We start from the raw sequence: 11,892 nt of genomic DNA on the forward strand, positions 1-11,892 counted from the left end.
CAGTGGTTGGCCGATTATGGGCAATTTCCCTATCGTGCCAGCCGCCTGAGACAACGCGTCCCGTCGATGTGGAATTGGCCAAGGTGGCGCAATCAACATCTGACTCATCTCCGCAAACCACAGAGCCCCCGGGCGATCGGGCGCTATCAGTATCACTGACAGCCCCCCTGACCTCACCCTGGCTAGCAGTGGGAGAATGCAGGACAGCGGAGGGAATGCATACAGGAGAACTCTCGGCCACGGTTGGTGCGCAAAGGCGTCCCTTCCCAGTGGCGGTTCGTCCTGTTCCCTCAGAGAGAACCACAGAGGACATTGCGCGTTCACGCGTGACGCGAATAGGTCCACCTCGGCTCTCCCGAATTGTTCCCAAATCTGGAGAACAATGTCTGGATGCAGACACCACTCGTCGTCTCGAGGACCCCCTCTTGACATGAGGTCTGCTCCTACGTTCAAGTAGCCCGGAATGTGTGCTGCTCTCAATGAGCGAAGGTGCTCGTGAGCCCACAGCCACAATTCCTCTGCCGCCCGATGGAGAGCAGGAGACCTGACTCCTCCCTGGCGATTTATGTGGGCTACTGTGGTCCGGTTGTCTGACCAGACCAGCACATCGCAACCCCGAAGGGTAGACGCGAAGTGGGTCAGAACCAGTCGAACCGTTTCCAACTCCAGGAGGTTGATGTGACGACCTGATTGAGGCCACACACCTCCTATCGCTTGTGTCTGACATGTCCCTCCCCATCCCGTCAGGGACGCATCCGTGAATACTGGGATGTGAGAGGACACCTTTCCTATCGGGACTCCGTGCGTGAGAACGCGCGAGTTTCTCCAATAGTTTAGGTCTGCACTGAGCGAGAGGGGAACCACCACCAACCGATGACGTTGACGCAATGGGTCTAGTCTTAGTTGGGCGAACCATCGCTGCGTCCTGCGCATGTGCAGGAGTCCCAGCGGAACCACAGAGTGGGCTGACGACATGAGACCCAAAAGTGACATGATCGACAGCGCCGTCACCGTGTGATTCGGACGACACTTCCTTAGGGCTAGCAACAAGGCTACCCTTCGGGGTCCGAAATTCGAGCCCTCATCCTCACAGTGTCTAGCTGTATCCCCAGATAGACAATCTGATGAGTGGGCCAGGGCGCGCTCTTTTTCCAATTCACAGCAAACCCCAGACTTGTGAGATGCATCACTGTCTGTGTTGTGTGAGTGATCGCCAGCTCTGCTGACGGGGCGAGAACCAGTAGGTCGTCCAGGTAGGCTAGTAGCCGTATTCCCTGACGACGCAACGGTTCCAATGCCGCCTCCACACACTTGGAAAATGTGCGAGGTGCCAGGGCGTACCCAAATGGCATCCTTGTGTATTCGTACGCCACCCCTTGGAAGGCGAACCGCAGAAACTTCCTGTGACGCGGCTGAACCGGCACATGAAAGTACGCGTCCTTTAGGTCTATGCTCGTACAAAAGTCCCCTCTCTGGACACATTCCAGCAGACGTTTTGTCGTTAGCATTCGGAAGGGCCGTTTGGTTATGCTCTCGTTGAGAATGCGTAAATCCAAAATTGGCCTCACTCCCCCCGTCTTTTTGGACACTAGGAAATAAGGCGAATATAGCCCTTTGTTCCTTTGCTCCCGGGGAACTACTGTCACCGCCTCCTTCGCCAAAAGTTCTGTAATCTCTGTCATCAGAGCGGCCACTTTGTCTGGCATTTTCATCACCGTCTCCACCACTCCCCTGAACGGGGGTGGGGTCCGGTGGAATTGGAGAGCATAACCCTTCTGCAACGTCTGTTCTAGCCAGCGTGAGAGGGTGCAGCTTCTTCGCCACTGCCAGCAATGCAGAGAAAGTGGCTGGGCGCGAATCTGTGGTGCATCCAGTAGGAAGGACCTGTATTCCTCTATGGCCCTTACCGCCCAAGGTGGGCCCAAGGTGGGCCTCCCGTGAAAGGGAGAGGAAATGCGTTCTGAGAAAGAAAGAGGAGTAGGGACGTCGGTTAAACCCGTAACCGTCGTATTCCTGCCCTCCTTGAACGCATCGCGGGTCTGAATTGCGCTGACCGAGGCCACAGCCTGCGGCAGGGCACCATCCCCAGCGAGCGATTGCGTCATCTTAGGTGACTGCAATTCGCTATCAGAGCCCTTCACTACAGTACTCCTAGAAGTCTGTAGTATGAGGTCTCTATGAGGTAAAACAAGGCGGCGCCTTGATACCTTCTTAACTTTCACCTTCTGTGTGTGTTCAACTCTGCACCCCTGGTGGGTTGATTCACGCTCAGTGTGGTGAGTACTGGCTCATTCTGTCAGGGGAGCTGATACTTTGGTTATACCCATAACGCTAGTAATCCTGCTCTCCGTGAACGTAGCATGGGTCTGAATCGCATTAACCGAGACCTTGGTCTGCGATAATGCGCCGTCCCCAGATAGCTGCTGTGTTACGATGCCTGGGGGCGCCGATACTCTGGGCACCTTGGTGACCGTGGTAATCGGGCCCTCCGTGAACGCAGCATGGGTCTGGCTCGTACTAACCGAGACCTTAGTCTGCGATAGTGCGCCATCCCCAAATAGCGGCTGCGTCATCATGTCTCCTGACTGAGACTGCAGCCTGCTATGAGAGACACTCACTACAGTACTCCTTGGGGTCTGTAATGTGAGGTCTCTTTGAGATAAGCCAAGACGGTGTCTTGGTATCTTTCCTCCCTTCACCTCCTGTGTGCGTTCAGCTCTGCACCTCTGGTGGGCTGAACTACGCTCAGTGTGGTGAGTATTAGCGCGTTCAGAAAGAAGTGGGGGCGCCGATACACTGGGAACCTTCATCACCGTGGTAATCGGGCCCTCCGTGAACGCAGCATGGGTCTGAATCGCACTAACCGAGACCTTAGTCTGCGATAGTGCGCCATCCCCAACTAGCGGCTGCGTCATCATGTCTCCTGACTGAGACTGCAGCCTGCTATGAGAGGCACTCACTACAGTACTCCTTGGAGTCTGTAATGTGAGGTCTCTTTGAGATAAACCAAGACGGCGTCTAGGTATTATTCCTCCTTTCACCTCCTGTGTGCGTTCAGCTCTGCACCTCTGGTGGGCTGAACTACACTCAGTGTGGTGAGCCTGGGCGCGTTCAGAAAAAGGTGGGGGCGCCGATACACTGGGCACCTTCGTGACCGTTGTAATCGGGCCCTTCCTGAACGCAGCATGGGTCTGGGTCGTACTAACAGAGACCTTAGTCTGTGATAGTGCGCCATCCCCAATGTGGTTATTATCAGCGCGTTCTGAGAGAAACGGGGGCACCGATACGTTGGTTACGCCCGTAACCGTAGTAATCAGGCCCTCCGTGAACGCAGCACGGGTCTGAACTGCACTGACTGAGGCGTTAGCCTGAGACAGAGCGCCGTCCCGAATAGCGGTCGCGTCATCATGCCATTATCTGGCTGAGACTGCAGCCTGCTATGTGAGACACTCACTACAGCACTCCTAGGAGTCTGTAAAGTGAGGTCTTTATAAGGTACACTTAATACCTTTTATATACCTGCCTTATGTGTGCATTCAGCAACGCACCATGGTGGGCTGAGCTGCACTCATAGTGGTAAGAGAGAGAGCGAGAGTGAGGAAGGTCGAACGCTCTCGGATGTATTATGGAAAAGGGGCTCTTTTTTGACAGTGTCAAGTAGAGCCAACTCTTTATTACACACATCAACAAAAAACATTCTCCTCCATACACTCAACGGTAGAGTGGGGGGGGGCAGTGGGCTCGGTCACAGCAGGCGCTGTGCCGTCTTCCGTTCTCTCCCCCTCGCCTGTCATAAACGGCGTCTCTTCTGGCCGCCCTTCGGGTGATGCCAGGATGACGCTTTAATGACCTCTCTCGCCGGCACCTCTGGCGCTGCAGGGGGGGCGAGGCCCGCTCCCTTGCTGCTGGAGGCCGCCGTCTGACGCCAAGCTGTAGCGAGAGTAACGGCCGCCCTTCCTCATATCCACTTCCGGGTTGGAGGGAATGGGGGGCAGCTTAATCTCCCGCTGTTTAGCAGCCCACTCAATGAGACCTGAGAATTCAGGCACAGAGAGGCTGTGGCGTCATCATCCAGGGATGTAATGACCTCACAATTTCCCGAAGGAAAAGGGGTGTTAAACATCTGGGTCAGTGTAATGAATTGTTCCAATAGAATATTCATTTCTTCCCCAATAGCCCTGTCATCTCCTGAGTCAGCGCCTTCAGATGATGCCTCAGAAGCTGAGACTAACACTGATAGCACATCCTCAAGAGGGATATCCTCCCTAAAAATGCCCAACGCTGCTTCCACTCCTTCAAAAGGGAGGGCGCAGCTGGCGCATAGTGGGGGATTAATGAAGCTGTCCCTGGCGTGCTGTGTCCCTCAACCCACGAAACATATGTCGGGGGGGTCGACAGCCGCCAAGGGGAACAGCGACATTGAGCTCTGAAAATAGCTTTTGTTAAATACTTACCCTATGGATAAGCTTGGTGTGCTCATTGTAGGACGACGTCGATGATCTGGAAAATCGACTGCGTTTTCTTCGTCCTGAGTCTTCTCTTCGTCTCTTCTTGGCTTCTTCAGTCTAGTCCAGTCGCTGAAGAAAAAGGGAGGCTGATTGAGGGGAAGCGTCCCCTCTTATAGGGACACCTGTACTCCTATTGGCTGTAGGTGTGTGCATAATTTTGTCTCAGGCTGCTGCTGCCTTAGGGCAGAGGGTAAACCATTAGGAGCAGAGCTCCCCTATGGGGCGGAGCTCCACGATATAGAACTTACTGTGCCTGATCTCTCTCACACTCACTGACCTGATGGCGTGTCAGGAAGGTCAGTTTGTTGCCAACCTAGAGGTTGAGGCTGGGTCCCAGGTGTGCTCATTACAAAGAATGCTTAATAGTTGTCGCCTAATGTTATAAGCTTCCTTGTAGTCAGAAACGTTAATTGAAGTGAGCTACTGGCAGCTAGTTGCAAGTATGTTACTGTTCATTTTACAATAACCTATACACAATAACTTAATCACAATTAGGTTGCCAGTTAAGCTGCCAGTATGTTACTGGCAGTTAGTTGCCAGTGAGTTACTAGCAGTTACTGGCTATTAAGTTACTGTGAATTTTATAATTACTTACTGACAGCTGGTTCCCAACTCAGTAACACAAAATTCCCAGCACCTTCTATTAAGTTACTGTGAGATACAAAGTAATCACTTAACAGTGCAGCTCTTTAATATAATGTTTTAACAATAATGGCAGAACTGCCAGTGTTTAAAGAGGTGCTCAACATAACCATCAACCACTAAAACTGGTACAACACTTCCACTGACGGTTGGCACAAATACACATATATTAGACCATGCCCCCTAATATGCTAATGAGCACCACCGGTACATTGCCCACACCGACATTTCAAAGTACAGTAATGATTGTACCTTATCTTCTAAATATTGGTTAATGTTTTAAAACATTATACTATAGTATCTGCATATGTACCCTAAAAGGAACCGACCAGTACCATGTGAGTTTCTATGTGTACCTCTGAAGGTACCTTATGTGTATCTTTGACCTTTTTGTAACCCAGGGAACAACACTGTACCCTAACGGTACCCTAATTTTGAGAGTATGTGGATATACGTTCTTGGTCATAAAGATGTACCTGGTGGCACTGCTGAAACATTAATGCACTTCTGCTCAAAAGCTTGCAAGTTCAAATCCCCAAAGCATGTATGCACACTTTACATTAACTGTCCCTGAGCACTGCTATTTTATGTTCGAATCGTCAAATAATCAGACAATTATTCACTTGCTTATGGACAACTTTTAGCAAAGGGCAGAACTTATTGCCATTAAATCTGTGGCCAATCCTCTGTCATGTCCACAGACCTGGTGTTGTACAGAGATGCAGTATTTCTGTTACATGTATTTGAAATACGTATTTTAATTACTTCTGCATATTTTGTATGTTGTATTACACTGGTCTGAACTACACTCCAATGTATTTTGTATCAAAATACTTTCGAAAGCTCTAATTTATATTTTCAAAATACAGGATTGATCAGAGATCATTTACCCTGATGATAGCCTGAGGCCGAAATGTTTGCGTTTTGTTTTCACCATTTTTTTATGCACTATGATATATTCTTTGGGCACCATGATGTTTCAATAAACATCTTTATTTTGCATTCAAGCCTCAGTTTTGGATCTATTCCTTTTTTCGACAGTGTGCAGGTCTTTATTTCTTCCAGTATTTTCAAAATACAACATACTTTTCTATACCATTTCTTTAAAGCGTTTCAAAATGTTGTGGCCCCCTTTCACCCTACATTGGTATCAAAAGTCTGATGGCACTATAGTGTGATAAGAGTGTCTGCTAAATTAACTAACTGTAAATGTATAAAAATGAACAATTGCAAAGCACTCATTATTACTATAATGAGCTCCGCCCCGAAACAAGATCAATGAAAATACCCAGTGTGCTTTGCTGTTGCTCATTTTCATATATAAATTAAAATGTTGGTCATTTAGCAGATGCTCTTATCCAGTGACAGTGCATTCAACTAAAGTAAGCAACAACATATCACAGTCATAGCAAGTAAGACGTTTCTGTAACCATTAATTGAGAATGTTGTTGCTGTTTGTCACGATCGTCTTCAAAAGGAGTAGTAGACCAAGGCGCAGCGTGTGAAAGAAACATGACTTTATTTAATTAAAGTTTCTAAATACAAACAAAACACGACTCGTGAAGTCCAACGGTTAACATACCGACACGGAACAAAAACCCACAAACCCAAAGTGAAACACAGACAGTTAAATATGGCTCCCAATCAGAGACAACTAGCAAACAGCTGACACTCGTTGCCTCTGATTGGGAGTCACTCAGACCAACCTAGAAATAAACCCAACAGAACTACCAACATAGAAATAAACACATAGAATGAACACACCCTGGCTCAACATAATGAGTCCCAGAGCCAGGGTGTGACAGTACCCCCCCCTAAAGGCGCGGACTGCGACCGCGCCTCAACTAAACAAAACAGGGGAGGGCTGGGCGGGCATACCTCCTCGGCGGCGGTTCTGGCTCCGGCCTTGACCACCACCCTCCAATACACCCCCCATAGTGCCCCTGGTCCAGTCTGTCGACTCGCACCCCTGGCTTGGTGCGTGGAGGAGGAACGGGCCTTACCAGGCTGACTTCTCGCACCCCTGGCTTAGTGCGAGTGGCAGGAACAGACCGGACCGGGCTGGCGACGCGCACCGTAGGTTTGGTGCGAGTGGCAGGAACAGGCCGGGTCGGGCTGGCGACGCGCACCGTAGGTTTGGTGCGAGTGGCAGGAACAGGCCGGGTCGGGCTGGCGACGCGCACCGTAGGTTTGGTGCGAGTGGCAGGAACAGGCCGGGTCGGGCTGGCGACGCGCACCGTAGGTTTGGTGCGAGTGGCAGGAACAGGCCGGGTCGGGCTGGCGACGCGCACCATAGACTTGGTGCGGGTGGCAGGAACAGGCCGGGTCGGGCTGGCGACGCGCACCGTAGACTTGGTGCGGGTGGCAGGAACAGGCCGGACCGGGCTGGCGACGCGCACCGTAGACTTGGTGCGGGTGGCAGGAACAGGCCGGGTCGGGCTGGCGACGCGCACCGTACACTTGGTGCGGGTGGCAGGAACAGGCCGGACCGGGCTGGCGACGCGCACCGTAGGTTTAGTGCGTGGAACAGGGACAGGCCGGGCTGGGCTGTCGACGCACACCGTAGGCTTGGTGCGTGGAGCAGGAACAGGCCGGGCTGGGCTGTCGACGCACACCGTAGGCTTGGTGCGTGGAGCAGGGACAGGCCGGGCTGGGCTGTCGACGCACACCGTAGGCTTGGTGCGTGGAGCAGGAACAGGCCGGGCTGGGCTGTCGACGCACACCGTAGGCTTGGTGCGTGGAGCAGGGACAGGCCGGGCTGGGCTATCGACGCACACCGTAGGCTTGGTGCGGGTGGCAGGAACAGGCCGGGCTGGGCTGTCGACGCACACCGTAGGCTTGGTGCGTGGAGCAGGAACAGGCCGGGCTGGGCTGTCGACGCACACCGTAGGCTTGGTGCGTGGAGCAGGGACAGGCCGGGCTGGGCTGTCGACGCACACCGTAGGCTTGGTGCGTGGAGCAGGAACAGGCCGGGCTGGGCTGTCGACGCACACCGTAGGCTTGGTGCGTGGAGCAGGGACAGGCCGGGCTGGGCTGTCGACGCACACCGTAGGCTTGGTGCGGGTGGCAGGAACAGGCCGGGCTGGGCTGTCGACGCACACCGTAGGCTTGGTGCGTGGAGCAGGGACAGGCCGGACCGGGCTGGCGACGCACACCGTAGGCTTAGTGCGAGGAGCAGGAACAGGCCGGGCAGGGCTGGCGACGCACACCGTAGGTTTGGTGCGTGGAGCAGGAACAGGCCGGGCTGGGCTGGCGACGCACCCCGTAGGCTTGGTGCGTGGAGCAGGAACAGGCCGGGCTGGGCTGGCGACGCACACCGTAGGTTTAGTGCGAGGAGCAGGAACAGGCCGGGCAGGGCTGGCGACGCACACCGTAGGCTTGATGCGAGAGGCAGGAACAGGCCGGGCTGGGCTGGCGATGCGCACCGTACACTTAGTGCGGGAAGCAGGAACGAGCCGGGCCGGGCTGGCGACGTGCACCGTACACTTAGTGCGGGAAGCAGGAACGGGCCGGACCGGACTGGTGACGCACACCACTTGCTTGGTGTTAGGAGCGGGACTGGGTTTCATCATAACCCTCCGCTCCCTCAGCTGCCTACCGAGTTCCTCTCGCCGTGCCTCATTTCTCACCCTTTCCCTAATCGCCTCTAATAGCTCCATCCTCTGCAACATTAACTCCTGCTCCCTCTTCGCCAGTAGCCCCCTTAACCTGGTGGCCTCCTCTCCAAATCGCCCAATACGCCCTGTGGCAGCCTCCTGCTGCCCAGTCGCCCATGACGTGTGCCCCCCCCTAAAAAATTATTGGGGGTGCCTCTCGTCCGTCCGACGATGGCACTGCTGACGCCGCTGCTCCTCTCTTGTCCAGTCTGCCTGCTCCTGGACACGCTGCTTGGTCCTTTTACGGTGGGTTTTTCTGTCACGATCGTCTTCAAAAGGAGTAGTAGACCAAGGCGCAGCGTGTGAAAGAAACATGACTTTATTTAATTAAAGTTTCTAAATACAAACAAAACACGACTCGTGAAGTCCAACGGTTAACATACCGACACGGAACAAAAACCCACAAACCCAAAGTGAAACACAGACAGTTAAATATGGCTCCCAATCAGAGACAACTAGCAAACAGCTGACACTCGTTGCCTCTGATTGGGAGTCACTCAGACCAACCTAGAAATAAACCCAACAGAACTACCAACATAGAAATAAACACATAGAATGAACACACCCTGGCTCAACATAATGAGTCCCAGAGCCAGGGTGTGACACTGTTTGGCTGGCTACTTACATGTATTTTAATTAAATACAATACTTTGCAAAAGTATATTTTATTTTGATACATTGGTCTTTAGGGTATTTTGTAGTTGTATTTTGTAATTGTAATTTATGCCCATCCCTGGTGGCGTAGCTGGAAATTCAGGTCATTAGCAACCAAGAGGTTGTGAGTTCAAAAAGTGAGGTAACCAGCATTCAGCAGCATACTGTCCTTCTACAGCAGTAACATTGTTGTTTACCTTACTTTCACTGCAACCAACAGCCTGTAGTGTACCATACAATTAAAGCAACTTTTGAACAGTGTAGCATTTCATGGCATAAAAGGAAAACATGGTGGAAAGGGAAAGAACAGGATGGTTCTTCACAACCATCACAGCAGTAAAGAACTCTTCCTAATACGCAAAAAATAAAAATATGGTTACACATACTGTATCACCCTCACCACTGACAAAGAACCCCTCAATATCTTATTTTTTGTGTGTATGCTTGTCCAGCATGGTCTATCTGGTCAAGCTGGTCTGCTAAACCACACCCATCATTATCATATTTCCCAGTATGCTCGATTGCAGTTTTATTTTAATTGATTGTTTCAATATCTGTGTATATCTGTGTACATTGATTGATTAATTAAAAAGATAAATAACATACATTTTTCTAAACTAATACAATCTGTTAGTTGGACTTATTGCACCCGTTACTGAAATGGTTGTTCCAGTTTAGATGGTTTAGGTAGTCTTAGTTATTCAACTTTCTAACCCTGGGAGTCAATCTGAATGTAGATTGTGGGTGAATAAAAGTTCCAATTGTTGGATATCCCCACTCAGGCTGGATTCCAATAGGAATTAGACAGCACTTTGCAAGCCAGCATAATGTGACTTGTTGCTGGTGACCAGTGTCCAATACACAGCTAAGGCTGGTCACCAGTAGGAAAAACAACAAAGGCTGGTCAGCAGCAAAAACACAACGAAGGCTGGTCACCAGCGAAAAAACACAGTGAAGGCTGGTCACCAGTAGGGTCTTAAGCAGTTCGCTATGTTGATGGAGATAATCCGGGAACCCCTGTGGTTTGGCCCATGTGAGGCTACTGTACTGAAACATCTTGAAGCAACAGTTGTTTTTATACATTTACCCTCCAGTATAAGAGTATAAGCATTACAGTAATATAGATGATTGAAGGCTGCTGCTTAATCCATGCCTGGTTGCCTATCAAATGTACCCCATTCCTATCCACTTGGAAGAAATCACTCAAAAGCGATTGGATGGATAACCACCATAGAGCTGACTGAAGGGCAGTCAGGCCGTGACCCACTTCTTTTGTGTCCTTACTTCAGTCTACACGAAGGGCTTGTTTTTAAATAAATGTTTTTCCTGCACATCATACACTTTCATCATAAAGTATTCACAGGTCACTCTACTGGCAATTTCATTCAGGGAGTTTGTTGGTGAGAGAAGCATAAAAGGTAACGCAATAGGCTACTTAAGCAATAAAGCCCGAGGGGGTGTGGTATATGGCCAATATACCACAGCTAAGGGCTGTTCTTATGCACGACGCAACGCGGAGTGCCTGGATACAGCCCTTAGCCGTGGTATATTGGCCATATACCACAACCCCCAGAGGTGCCTAATTGCTATTATAAACTGGTTACCAACGTAATTGGAGCAGTAAAAAGAAATGCTTTGTCATACCTGGGGTATACGGTCTGATATACCATGGCTGTCAGCCAATCAGCATTCAGGGCTCGAACCACCCAGTTTATAAATTGTAATAGCATACTATCTGAAAGCTCCTGGTAATTAGTATGATGACATATGGACCATATTGAAATATGGACGGACACAGAGGGTGAGGGTGGTAACTCATTAGGCCTGTTTATAAAATAGTATGAGTATAGTGGTTTCTGGTTTGATCATGTATATAGACCTAGTAAGATGGGGTTAAAAGCAAACTGACCTTTTATGTTTTATGTTCTGAATTTATTATAACAGACATGTTTATCATTGGGCATTCCTCTAGGAAATGTCTAACATTAGAGATTAGGACAATCACGTGGGTTTTGCATTGTTTATACATGAACACCCGCTGTGAAATAATGGGGTCAGACCTAGACCACCCGTGTGTGTTCCCCTATTCATCTGTCAAAACATCTGCTCTAATTTACCCTGAGGCCATGTCTGTGAGGACTAGGAGAGAAAGTTCTTGATGTAATATTATATCGTTGAAAAGCTTTATGAAACTATGTAGACTCAAAGCGAAGTAAATACACACCTACGTCATGCAAAATAACAACATATGGCGTTATCATCCTCAGCCAATCGATGGATATTTGTATCAGGTTGCTGTTGACGTCAGCAACGTGTGGCGCGCATTCGAGGAAGGAAAGGATGTGGCGCCATCGGGCTCGCGCTCTGCTGGAGTGGGTATTTTGGATATCTGGCCCAGGCCTGAGGTTCTGCCAAATGCCTCCGGTGTAAAG

This window comes from Coregonus lavaretus, assembly GCF_964263955.1.
Source record: "Coregonus lavaretus genome assembly, chromosome: 14".
Lineage (NCBI taxonomy): Eukaryota > Metazoa > Chordata > Actinopteri > Salmoniformes > Salmonidae > Coregonus > Coregonus lavaretus.